Below are 14,188 nucleotides of genomic sequence, written 5' to 3'. Positions count from 1 at the left end.
ATATCTGACTATTGCCTAGGAAACCTATTTTATCTAACCTGTGCCTAAATAGAAACACTCTCTTTAACAGCCTTGATGAGTCATCATCCAAAAGGCACACTAAGAATTTGTTCATTATGAACTGATGAACTGGTGTAATGAATTGATGCAACCATTCTGGGGGGGAAATTGCAACTATATCTGGAAATGACTGTGAAGCACAAGTAAATTTCAAGACAAAATTGTGTTGTTGATGATGTTTTTTAAGATTGTCATTCAACTCTCTTTTTGAGACCTCCAGTGAATAGAAATACTATTCCACATTTAAATGATTTTTATTGCCTTTTTTTCTTTAAATTTAGCTGAAATCTGTTTCTCTGCAACTTCTATCCATTAGGTACGAGTTATTAGTTATTACTTAGAGCTGTCTAGGTGATGCAATGAAAAAACAGATCTAGAATTGGGAAGACCTAAAATCAAACCCGGCCTCAGATATTTATTAGCCACTTGACTCTATGCAAGTCACTTCACTTCTGCTCACTTCAATATCTTTAAAATGGGGATAATGATGGCACTTAACTCCTGGTGTTTTCAATAGGATAAAATGAGATCTTTTAAAGTACTTTATAAATCTCAAAGTATTATATAAATGTTATATAATGATAATACTAATATTATTCTTATATTTGGTATAGTTTAAATCTAAATGGTTTAGGGACAAATATGTATCCTGATATTGTTCTTTTATGTCTAATGTTTGGCAGAATAGTGAATAAGAAGTTAAAATAAGTGCTTTTTTTATAGTTGAATAAAAATGGTGAGAGGTAAATATCTATAAGTTCACTGCAGTATCTTCAGGACAGCTTTAGTGGCAGATGCAATAATGGGGATGATATGTACTTTATCACTGGGTTTTGATTTGCTCCTTTTCAGCTCCACATTTTAAAAGTTTTTATTCCATGTACTTTATAGGTATTATTAATAATTTAATATTAGATAGTATTTATTGAATACCTTAGGGCTTTCAAAATGCTTTATAAATATTTTTCAATTGATCTTTACAATGCTGGGAATTATTATATTAATTATAATAATATGCTATTATTGCTATTTTTATCCTTGATCAATCATTTCAGGAATGTCCAATTGTTCATGATTCACTGAAAGGCTTTTCCTGGCAAAAATACTGGAGTGGATTTGTCGTTTCCTTCTCCAGGTCTTTTTACAGTGGAGGACACTTAGGTTAAGTGACTTGCTCGGGATCACACAACTAGTCTGATCACACAACAAGTGTCTGAGCCTGTTTTTGAACTTAGATCTTCCGGAGTAGAGAAGAAATGGCAAATCACAAAGTCAGACATGACTGAAAAATGATCGAACTTCCTGATTTCAGGTCTAGTGCCCCATCTGCTAGACTACCTTGCTGCTTTATGATCTTCATTTTAAGATAAAGACACTGAGTCTGAAAGAGGTTGAGTAAATTGTGTTAGCTAATAATAAGATTTGAAAAGACTGGATTTGAATTCATATACTCCTGAATGCCAGTCCAATGCCTATATGCTGTGTTTATTTTTATCTGATATCAATACAATATTTAATAATTTACCAATTGCTTTTCTCACAATGACCCTATCTATGAACTAAATAGTTCAAGTATAATTTCCCTCATTTCTTTCAGATGAAAAACCTATGATCAGATGGATAAAATGATTTGTCTTACCCACAATAACTATGGACAAGCTAGTAATTATCCAATAGGATTCTATCCAGTCTTCCTGACACAAATCCCAAGAGTTTTGCTGATTCCAAATCCAACACTCTTTTTACTACTACTCTGCGTGGAATTGAGAACTGGCACAACCATTATGGACAAAAAGAACTACAACTATATCTGGAAATGACCATGGTGTATAAATAAAATTTACAAATAATACTGTTTTTTAAGTTCTCTCTTTGAGACCTCTACTGAATAAAATTACACTATTTCCAGAAGCAGTCATTTCCACATCAGGATGGCTTTTATTATTGACTTTTTCCTTACATCTAGATTAAATCTGCCTCGGTAATTTCTATCAGCTTGCTACCAGTTATTATTTAGTATCCTAGAAGTAACTAAGTGATATGGTAGATAAAACATTGAACCTGGAATCAAGAAGACCCTAAAGCAAATCTAGCCTCTAATTCTCCTACTTGTGGCCAAAAATGAAGAGTCTTATCACTCTTCCACGTGATAACCTTACAAACATTTGAAGACTCTAACAATGTCTCACCCAACCCCCGTCTAAATTTTCTTTCTCAAATTTCTTTAATTGATTCTTATATCTTCAGTTTTCTCAGAACCTTGATCATACTCATTGGAACACACTCTGTCAATACATTCTGAAAATGTGGCACCCAGAAGGAATATAATAGTCTAGATATGATCTGATTGGAGCAGAATGCAGTAAGACTGCCAGAAACTCTCCTCCTCTCAAAGTCAATTTAAAATCCATTCACTTTTTGACTATCACATTATTCTACTGATTCATGTAGAGTTACTAACCTCTCCTTCTCCCCCATCCCATCTTTTCTCTTTTACTGGTATATTGTTTAATTATGCCTTATCATACTTATTATCAGATTATCACAATTATCAAATGAGATAACATTTGCAAAGTGTTTATCCCAATGCCTGGCAAATAATAGTTACTAGATAAATGCTCCCTCCCCACTCCATACAATTGATTTTTTGAACCCAAATATGAGAATTTATATTTATTGCTGTTAAAGTTCATTTAATCAGATTCATCCCAGTAATGTTACCTGTCAAGATCTTCCTGGGATCCTATCATATAATTTGTCAGTGGTTCTTTTTGGTACTATTTCCCTTATAGATGTGATAAACAGTTTTTAATATAAACAAATAAATGAATGAATGAACAAGCAAATTAATTTTTAAAAAAATCAGAGGATCAAAGAGAGATCCCTACAACAATCAAGTAGAGACATCTTTTTAAACGTACAGTGAGTCACTACTGACTATTTAACTAGTCCCAAATCCATATAGTTGCACTATCATCTGGCTTACATCTTTCCATTTTGTCCACAAGCATAGTAGGAGAAGCTTTTTCAATTTTTTTCCTGAAATCCAAGTATACTATGCTCATGGCATTCCCCTGAATGACCAGTCTAACAACTAGATCAAGAAAAGGAAATTAGGTTAGTCTTTGGTCTTTTAAGAAAAGGAATGCAATCATGGAGCCTAAACAAAAACAGGTTATTGAATTTTAGAACAATTTCCATATTATTTTTCAAAGGATGAAAAGACATATGTATGAGCCATAGTAATAAAGAAGAGGGGTAATTTGGAAATGCTTTCTCAAATAAACATTGATTTTGGCTTTCTAAAGGTCCTAGAGGAGCTAAGATTAGAAGTAATCCTCTATACATTAATATCCATTTTATGGTGTACTCAGCAGCACAAAGAAAAAGAAATCATTCTTATTTGAATAAAATGGCTTGAAAGTCACCATGTCACTATTTCACCTAGCTTTTAGCTTTTACCTTGTATTCTTTTTATTTATAGTCTTCTTGTTTCTCCCCTAACCAATAGTAACCTTGTAACTTCTGGAGGCCTCACATGTTACCTTGTATGTACAAAATACTATTTTTTTAAAGTCAAATTAAGGTAAAAATCTGTTTTTTTTTTTTTAAAGCAAATTCTAAAATCTTAAAAAAAAAAATTGGAGAGCAGAGACACAATATGGATGGTGTTACTTTAGAAAAAAAATTTAATGTGACTTTTGTATTGGGTCTCACCAAAGTGACAGGAAATGCAGATAGTGCCTATCTGAGCAGAGATATGTGAGGCTTGTAATTGAAATTAATTATATGTTCTTTCCATTTTCCATTTTCCTTTTAGAGTTGGACAGGTGGGAATGCTTTAGCTCTTAAGTTACAGAGCTCTGTAAATCCTTTACAGTCAAACATTAGGCTTTCAGAGCACTCCCCCAACTCCCCCCAGCCAGCTTTGTCCTAAAACATTCCTTCACGACCTTACCCTGCTTAAAATCAGACTGGCCCCATCCCCCAGGTCACTCTGGCTGACTGCCCATCCACACATTTATGTCTGCCTTTTGAGTGTTTTCAGAAGCCCATTAAATTGTGCCTTGGCAGGCCAGACGCATTCACCTCGCCCTAAGACCCAAAGAGAGGAGGTTATCAAATTCCCTCATCTTTGCCAGACATTCAAAGCCTCAAGTTCTCCAGCCCTGCAAGGAAGCTATGCAGTTGCACAAAGTAAGATGTTAGAACTTGTAAACATGTCATACAATATTATAATATGCCTGTGGGGCACAGATATGTACAAAGGTTGGGAGGGCCTGGGGACACAGAGCCTGCCCTTTGGATAGAGCTGTCTTAATGCACGTTATTTTTTTGGAGACAGCACAATGGGTATTAACTTCCCATAAGGGGCTGACACCAATCCTTAAATCAACTGGTTTCAATAGTGCTCCTTTCGCCAATGGATCTTCTTAGGCTAAAAGTTGAAAAAAACAATACGTTGTTAGAGCACCTTCTGTTAGATAAAGGCTGAATTCCCTTCTCTACTTCTCACCCTCTTCAACACTCAATACCTTCCTTCACTCTTCTCTCCCTCCCCCTTCCCCAACTCCACCCTAAGAGACTGTCAGTATTCAAAACCAAAGGGGTTTGAGGGGAAAAGGGGGGAGGGGGGAGGGAGAAACCTGAGACCTTCCATCTGGCTGCTGGCAAGACCTGCCTGGCTTCTGAATCTTTGGACAGTACTTGCAGCAAAACTCCCTCTTCATCCTACCCGGGACTATCCCAAACTCTCATTTTTACAATAGACTGAAGAGAAGGGGAGGAAGGGAACGCTTCTAAGCTTCACTTCAAAACTAACCAATAGTGTTGAGTGATGACGTTAGAATTCATGCTAATTGTGGCTCACGGGCCAGGGGGACAGTTAAGGTGAAAGTAGCTTTCCAAGACATCCTTAAGAGTTTGGAAAGATTTCTGGTAACCGAACCATACCTGCCGTTTAGCCTCTGAAAGTAATCTGATGAGGTTTAATCTGCAACATGGCTCTGGACCGGAAGTATAGCTGTATAGTTGAAAACCCAAGAAAAAGAAAGAAAGGAAAAAAAGATATTTTAGAACATTCAAAACTGGCAGGACTGCTCTGGACAGGAGATAATGCAAACTAGCCTTGCTGGAAATGAGCTGCAAAATACCTTCATTTTCTAGTACAGTGAAACCCTGATAAAATCACAACTGTTAAGGTCATACAGTATATCAGGTAGAATCACAGTCTTTAGAACTCCATTATTAATGCAGACAACCTCACAATCAAAGAGGATAACAGCACAGTTTCCAGATGCCAATGATTTGATCCTATCTTATTTGGCTGTTTACATTTAAATAATGTGGCTGTATAAATTTAAATAATATGAACCACCAACAGATGGATCCCAGTGAAAAAATGTTGTCTTCTCTGAGACCCTGAACATACAGTACACAATGCTTTACAATTTATTTGAGCCGGAGCTCATATTTTTGGGGGGTGGGGATGAGAATTTTTTAAAAAGGAGACTCCTTTCTCCTGTCATTATGGAAATAAAAGGGGGTACTGCTTTAGTTCATTGCTGTCAGTGCCAAGGAAACATGCAGTTCTCTAACCTCTAGTACAATGTACCCATAAGGTACCAGGCATCAAAGCATATTAAAAGATATTAACTGCATATTTGCTTATGAACAAGATAAAAAGCTGTAGGGCCTCCAGCTTCTCAAGCTGTGAGTGGAACAGCTTTGCAATTTGCCTGCAAAACTGCATTTTGATCTTAATGAATATAAAATGGCTGCCATTAAAAGTAAAACAGATTATTTCAGGTCTTCCAGGGCCCATAGCTCTTTGGCGGTCTTGGAGGGCCACTATGATCTTTCATTAAAATCTCACAGCAGGGCTCCCTCACCAGCAAATCAAGCCTTGCAGTCTAGGAGATTGGCTACATTTAAAAGTAATTTTCAGAAATCTACACAGATTTTCAATTTGGTAATGAAAGCCATAAGAGAATGCAGGCAACGTTTTGTCGAATATTGTTACTAATCCCGCGCTCACATTCGTTAGAAATTACACTGCCCCGTAACTATCACACTGTTGGCGGCCTGCCACGCCGGCTCCACTGTAATCCTCATTTGTTAATGGGTAGCATGTGCTAATTGTTGTCAGCCCCCTCTCCTGCCACGCATCCCGCATCCCTCTCCCAACAGCAGCTTGGACCTGCTCGGAGGTGTTTGCTACCTTGCGTGCGACTGGTCCAGCTCAGTGCCCAAAGCTGAACTCTGCCCAAGGAACAGCTAAAACGGCTGGAAAGAACAAGAGAGCGTCATCCTACTTAGAAGGCTCGAGGGTTGGCTGTTTGCTGCCGGTTTTGACCCCCGTCAAATCCAAGTTTCCCCAAATCCCCTCGTCCTCCAAAAATTAATCTCCTCCCCGATATGCTCTAGACTAAATCTGAGGACAAGGGAGGGAAACTCACTAGAATTGTAATGTAAAATGAGAGATGTGGTTTACTGTAAGCAGAGTTGAAAGGTATGAATAGTAAAAATGATCTTATCTCCTTATTCAAAGCTAGAGAGAAGATCACATCTAAAACCAGAAATGGATTGTAGGCAGCTGAAAAACTAGCTTTCAAAGGAAAAGTTTGACTCTTTGAACTCCCTTCCCTGGGAGGTGGGTAGCTACACTGCCCTCACGTGGATAATCCTGTAGTGGAAATCCTCTTGGCCCTTAATAATCTAATTCCTAGAGACAGGGTTAGGGGTGGCGGAGGAAAACCCTCTTGTGGGAATGGTCCCAAATCCAGCATCCTTAGGTATGAGTTGGGCAGATGTCTCAGCGAATGAAAGTAAAAGCTCTCAAAGACACAAAACAATTATGAATGAAAATATGATTATGTAGAACAGATTTTATATAATGCATTCTAAGCCATTTTTTTTTAATAGAATGTTTGAACTGGGTGAAAAGAGTTGTTTTTTTTTTTTTTTTCCCTGAGATCCTAGGAAAGAAAGTATCAGATTACATTTCCTTTCAGGAAAATACAACCAATAAGGGCTATTTACCTGGCATCTTTAAGGAAAAGCATTTTCCTGTAACTGCAAAGAATTCTTTTCCAGCTCATACCTGATTGGATAGTCAATTAGTTTTGCCGATGAGTATAAAATAACCTGTCTATTTGACAGGAGAATAAGAGACAATAAGAATGTATATGCAAAAGATGTTATTTTTAGGTCGCAAATATTGGCTACTTGTGGTTAAATACAATGCCTCTTTGCACTCCACCCAGCCCCTCCTCCCCTCGTCCTTTTCCTCCCTCTCTCTTCAGCAATACCTAAGGAATTTCTTTTGAGTATCCGGGCTGTTTCCCTTTGACATACAAAAAGTGAAGATTTTTAATTGGGTGACAATGCCTTATGATTTTAAGGGAATGACACAGGGATAGATACCTAATAAGATGCCACTACTAATGTTCATTAGGCATTAAGGAGGGAAAACTCTGGCCAATTCCTGTGTCTGAGGCCTCAGGAGACTTATCAGGTACAAACAACTCGGTAAGCAATTTTGAATCTATCCAACCTGTAGTTGCTCCTTTAATTGCAGAAAACATTGATATGGCATGCTAGATTTTTTGTTTTTTAAGCCCCAGAGTGACACCCTAGGAAATTCTACTGAATCTTCCTGAACTCGGAAGTCTGAGAGTTCTTTTCTTTCACCTTCCTTCAATTGTTCTCCTATTTCTCTGAAAAACTCTATGTGCCTTTTAACAACTATATACTGCATGCTCTCTCAAGCTTATTATGGGGTATGGCTTGTGCAAAGTTGTGGGCAGAGTGGGTAGCACATTATCAATTCTGACTGTTAAGGACTGGAATAAAATAAATAATTTCATTTAACTAATTTCTGGAAGGGCAAACAATGCCACAGGTCACAGAGTATAAGTAACATAATTAGGCTTTAGATATCCAGTTAAATTTTACTAGTTATATTAAAGGGCAATTATTTATTTACTTCATTCTAGTATTATGGTTCTTTCGAGTATTCTCCAAACTGAATGTATCTCTTAGATTTTAGGAATGACAACCAGGAAATAAAAATATATGTAGATAAATGCTTTCATTAGAAGATATCAAGTGCATGATAAAATATTTTATGTCCCTTTTGAAGTGGCTTAATTGAAATTTTCAAATAGTATTTTTTATTGCATACATTGAATTTTCTACTGTGGCATTATAATAAGAAAGAATTTGGGTCTGCAATTTACAAATTGCAGAGAGGATTTTTTTTTTTTAAATCCATCAAAGCTTGAGTTTAAAAATAAAAAGACATATTGAAGAAAGTATTTAGTGACTATTTTTGGATGCTTATGCATGCTATTTTGTACTTATAAGGAAATTTTTTTTTATGATTGGGGAAATTAAACTGTGGAAACCCTGAGTAGCTTGAAAAGCCCCCTTTCAACTTAATGATGTTACAGGGAAGTGATCTTGGTCAAAGGAACCACCCATGTCCCTTGTACCTCACTGGAAAGATCTAGGGAATCCATCTTATTGTTCCAAGTTAAGGTTGCCTGCTAGATAACTGGTGATTGAAAGTATAGAAGAATGCTATCTCACTTGTGGTCCATAATAATAAGATGCAAAATGGCTGAATCCTTTTTAAATCTCTCTGTTGAACTTCCAGAACTGGAACAAAAATCTTACAGGAGAAACTCTTGACAAATATTATGTGCTTGCCCAAATGGCCTAAGTTCTTGAAGGTCCAATTGCTAGCTACCTTCTGCCATTCTCTTTCCTTTTCTAAGCACAGGCTAGTGACTAGCACTCTTGAGAATGAATTGGCCATGCCTAATAAAAAGCAAGCTCTGGGGCATTGCTGCAGTTCCTGAGCAAGCACATCACAGTGATGGATATGTGCTTGTATGTGAACGAATTGGAGTATTACTGAAAGAAAACCTTCTTTAACTTGATCAATCCCAAGTTGAAAGTTCTTGACTTCTATTGTTCAGACAGTAGACGCTTAGAGACAGACTTTATCAACATCTTCTGAAGAAGGAAAGGATTCAGTAAAAGTAGAACAACCTGCAACTAGAGCTCTGTGGTGAAAGGGGGTGTAGAGATAAATCAGATCTTGATGAATCTCCCAACATATTCATATTATTTACCCATCAAATAACATACAACTAATATTCATCCAAAATGTCCTCAAATAATGCAGCTTAAAATAACCTAGAAGGAAAGCTTTGTCTAAGAAAAAATGTTCTTAGGCTCCAAGGTACACCTCATATATCTACTGTACCTTACAATGGACTTATTTTCTCTTTATAATGTGGAGTATTTGAATTGTAACACTCTACTCATATCCACTTCTCTTCAAGGATCAATGATTTTATGGGTTTGGGTGTGGGTACTCCATTCACCACCACTGAATGGGATAACTATATCAATCAGAAGACCACCTTAGTAACCCCTTATAAGTGAACAGTTTACTGACCTACAATCAATCAGGGAGTGAACATCTTTGAACATGTTGGTCCTCAGACAACATATATACCATTAGTTTCTGGGCCTGTACTTAAAGTATTTATAGCCATTTAAAACCTGCCAGTCTTTGTGATTTTTTTGCCAGAGCTTTAAGAACCAAAGTTAACTCCCACCATGGTGCATCAGAGTAAGTCTTTAATGGAGTACACTTATGTATACTTCAATTTCAATTGTTGATATATTAGTATAATTTAAACATTACTATATAGGCAGGCCCAATTTATAAGCCAGTTATTCTCAAAACTCAGTCCGTTGTTCAGAACTTGATATTTTTCTCTATATAAAGTATTACATATTGTGGCTCAGTTCTCTGTCTAGTCTATAAAAGTCTATATGTATTATAATGTTAGTACTAAAAACCAGAATTCTGAAGTGGGAAAGAAGAAAAAGAGGAAATCTTGATTTCTTTTTCTTTTCCTGAGCATGTAGTTGGCAAAAAGGTTACAACTTCATTTTTTGTGCCCACCTCCCAACTCCTCTTGTACCTCTTTAGATACCCCTTCAGTGTCCAATTTTATTTGGATGAAAAATCTTCTACTTGAGGGGTCTTTTCTAGGATTGCTCCTGCATCAAACAAACCCTCCAGGAAACAAAATTACCTAATCCCTACTTGCTCATCATTTTACTTGTTTCCCACCCTAGTCAAATCTATGATTTCTTCAGTGAAGTTGATTTTGGGTAGATGTGAGTATATATAAACTCTAGCTAAGCCAGCATGTAATATAATGGCAAAAGAGGACAGAAATTGATTTTTCAATATCTCATTCTAGACTCTTTGTCCTTTTTAGTATATCCTGAGGATAACGGGGCTCATATCTAGCTAAACAATGATAGGGATTACACAGTGATTTTATTGATACAGGAAAGTCATGGATAAGGAAATTCTTTTCTGGTGCAACTATCATTTTAGTGAGTTGTATAAGTTGTAAATTTCATTATCAGATGATATTTCTTTCTTTCTTTCTTTCTTTCTTTTTTTTTTTTGGTTATCCACATAACATAGCACTAGTCATAGAGGTGAGAAGACCTGAGTTCAAAACCAGATTCAGACACTAGCTATGTGGTCCAGGATAAGTAATAACCTATCTCTGCCTCAGTTTCTCTCAACATAAAATAGTGATGATTATAGCACCTATTTCCCAGGGTGGTTATGAGAATCAAATGAAATAGTATTTGAATAGTACTTTAGTACAGTATACTGTCTGACACAGAAAATATTTCATAAATGCTTATTTCCTTTTTTCCCCCTTCCTTTCACCCTTTCTCCCTCCCTCCCTTTCTCTTCTCCCTCCCTTCATTATTTCCTTCCTCTATTGATCCCCTCCTTTTCCCCTTCTTGCTTTCATTTTTTCCTCCCTCCCTCTTTCCTTTTCTTCTTTCCTTGTTCTTGCCCTCCCTTCTTCTTTCCCTCTTCATCCCTTCTTTCTTCACTTGCTCCTTCTTTCTCCTTTTCTTCCTTCTTTTCCTCCTTCTTTTTCTCTTTTTTCTTTCCTTCCCTCCCTTACTTTCTCCCTTCTTCTTTCCCTGCCTTTCTTTCTCCCTTCCTTCTTACTTCATTCTATCCCTCCTTTCTTTCCTTCTCTTCCTCCCTTCCTCCCTCTCTCCCTTCCTTCTTTTCTTCCTTTCTTCTTTCCTTCTTTCCTTCTGCTTTCCCATGCTAAGAACTTAAGTGACTTACTTAGGTTCACATGATCAATATGAGCCTGACAGGGGCTTGAACTAAGGTTTTCCTGGTTCTGAGACCAGTTCTTTATTCAGCATATCAGGCTGTTTCATCTAGTTAAAGAAATTAGCGATAATTGCCAATATCATATCATATTAGCAGAGGCTAACAGGAGAAAGAGAGGAGCATCCAAGCTGGCTGGTTAAAGACATTATTCCCAGGACTCCAGTGGCAAACAGATGTTGGAATCAAGTAATTCATAGGGAAAAATTCCATAAAAAGCTATAGGATAATAATCAGGATAACACACATTTCAGTTGTGCTTTACTATCTGCACAGGCCTTTCCTTTCATTATTCTTGCAAGACAGATAATATGAGTATAATTTTCCTTCTTTTACAGATGAGAAAACTGAGGCTTAGGAAGTATCACAATTTATAGGATTTAAAACTGGAAGGAAGCTTAGAAATCACATAATCCAACATTCCTTTTTTTTTTTTTTTAGACTAAGAAAGAGAAACTCAGACAAGCCAAAAACAATCAGCAGTCAGAATTTGGACAGTCTTCAGACTCAAAATCTAGGATTTTTTTTTTCCTCCCACTTCCCTTAGCTACAATAGATAGTTTTTTTTGTTTGTTTGTTTTGTTTTTATTGTACCATGCTGTGGCCCTGGATGGAATAAACTGTTCTTGGTCACATGACATATATTGGACTTGGATCTTGGACTCAGGTCTCTTGACTCAATGTTTCATGTTCTTTCAATTTTAGCACACTGTGTCTTTTATTTTGATATTTGGGAAATGTGGATATTAATGATCTGCTATTTGTTTAAAACTGACTGATACAGTTATCATGCTGCTTGAAATCCTATCTTATTTCCATTACATCCAACTAGCACCCTAGAGGTACCCAATCCTTCCATTAATTTGTTAATGCAGAAGGATTGGAGATAGGCGATAGGAGATAGGTGACATCATTTTTTAAAAAAAGTACCTAGGAAGCCTCCTGGAGCATAAATCTACAAACTCTTTTACTTCATGGACTTTTGTAGTTGTAAGAAGTGGACCACAGAATACAACTTACATAAACATGGAATATTACAAATTAGCTATTGCAGAAACTAGAAAGATAATCAAATTCTAATTCAGTTTGGTAGTATCTGATTGTCTGGATCATTCCAAAAATATTGCAGCTTTGGCTACTAAAGAACAAAAGCCTTCTTCCCCAACCTGAGCTGCTTACTCCTTATTCCTAATCTACTTGAGTCCTATCCTGTGGTATAAAACTTTATAATTAATAGACTTGTTCTTATCTTAAACTTTACTGTCATTTTCTCCTATCATTTTGGCATCCACTAACACCAAATTCTCTCCTGATAATATTGTTTCTCTGGATATCTAATACTGTTCAATAATGTCTCTACTTCCTCTCATATTATGGTAGGATGTCATAATATTCCTTGATTTTGGTGGCCATTTCCTTTACCATGATCATTTATCAACTTCTCTTTTTTGTATAAAGATTAGTATCTTTGGGTAATTATAGGCATTAGGATTCTTAAAAATGTCTCTTTTACATGTGCAAGAATTAGCATCTCTTTTTGTGATAACAAATAATTGGAAAATGAGTAGATGCCCATTAATTGGAGAATGGCTGGAAAGTTGTAGAACATGAAGGTAATGGAATATTATTGTTCTATAAAAAATGATGAAGAAGCTGATTATAGAAAGGCTCGGAAAGATTTACATGAACTGATGCTGAGGGAAACAAGCAGGAACAGGAATAAATACATTGCACACAAAAGCAGCAAGAATGTGTGATAATCAACTACGAAAGACTTGGTTCTTCTCAGTGGTTCAGTGATCCAAAGGAATTCTAATAATTTTTGGACAGAAAATGCCATCTGCATGCAGAAAAAGAATTATAGAGATTGAATATAAATCAATACATGCTATATTCACTTCTTGTTTTTGTTTTGTTTTTTTCTCTCCCATGACTTTTCCCTGTTGTTCTGATTTTTCTCTCCCAACATGATTCATAAAGCAATGTGTATTAAAATAAATAAATTAATTTTTTTTAAAGTCAGAAAAAATGTCTGTCTTTACTCATGTTCATAATTGGCTATCTTGCTTTCTAATCTTAAATATGAACTTTTTATCTACTTTAATTTTTCCCCAATCTAGATATGTTTTTATTTATTCTTGGGAAATATGATCTATCTACCTATATATTTATCTATTGATATTTACACAGATCTATGTATATGTACATCTATTACTCAGTCTATTATCTATCTGTACATATGTCAGCACAATTATTTGAACAGATTTTCTGTGTAGAAAGGCTCTTCATGATACATTTAGTTCACAATATATTGAATTATCCAACTTTTTAATAAAAAAACTCTAATGAAAGGTAGCATTAGACTAACACTCAAGGCAGCCTACTGCAGTTTGGGATAGCTATAATTGTTAAGATTTTCCTTAGATGAGGTTCAAATATGCCTCTTCCCAACTTTGGAATTTAGAAGACAAGCCTCTTTGTCTTTGTTTCAGTAATACATCTATGAGTTTATTAACAAAAGTAATTGCTCCACTGGTGCATTTCACAACACATCCATAACCTCTCAATCCTTGCAATTCTAATCTATATATTTCCATAATTCTTGCATAAAGGATATGCCAAAAATCATCTGACTTCCTTTTGTTCTTTAAATATGTCTAGGCAGGAGTCAATTTTTTGGTATAGCAAATTCTTATTTTAATAATTCAAGAAAGCTCCCAATTTAAAAGAATCTTATGATGAATACTTTTGAAAAGTTAGCATTCATAACTTATCATTTTGTAAATATAGATCTTCATATATATTTGTCCAAGGAAAGCTAAACCATCCATGTAATTTATTTTGTCATATATCTAGTAACAATACAACAGTGTGAGAAGAGGT

The 14,188-nt window shown here is 35.9% G+C and overlaps 1 long non-coding RNA gene across 2 annotated transcripts in view; it reads right to left on the bottom strand.

Annotated features, from left to right (window-relative positions):
- Positions 1-3,726: 3,726 nt before the first annotated feature.
- The window catches only part of LOC127548106 (uncharacterized), a 748,785-nt gene continuing 738,323 nt past the window's right edge, over positions 3,727-14,188 (bottom strand). For both annotated transcript variants that reach the window (XR_007950318.1, XR_007950319.1), the window contains 2 exons: positions 5,014-5,083; positions 3,727-4,498 (listed from right to left, as the gene is read on the bottom strand). This is a non-coding gene — a long non-coding RNA (uncharacterized LOC127548106). The remainder of the gene's footprint in view (positions 4,499-5,013; positions 5,084-14,188) is intronic.

This window comes from Antechinus flavipes, chromosome 2 (assembly GCF_016432865.1).
Source record: "Antechinus flavipes isolate AdamAnt ecotype Samford, QLD, Australia chromosome 2, AdamAnt_v2, whole genome shotgun sequence".
In the NCBI taxonomy this organism is placed as follows: domain Eukaryota; kingdom Metazoa; phylum Chordata; class Mammalia; order Dasyuromorphia; family Dasyuridae; genus Antechinus; species Antechinus flavipes.
The sequence above is the reverse complement of the archived record's forward strand: the minus strand, read 5'-3'. Positions and strand labels throughout refer to the sequence as shown.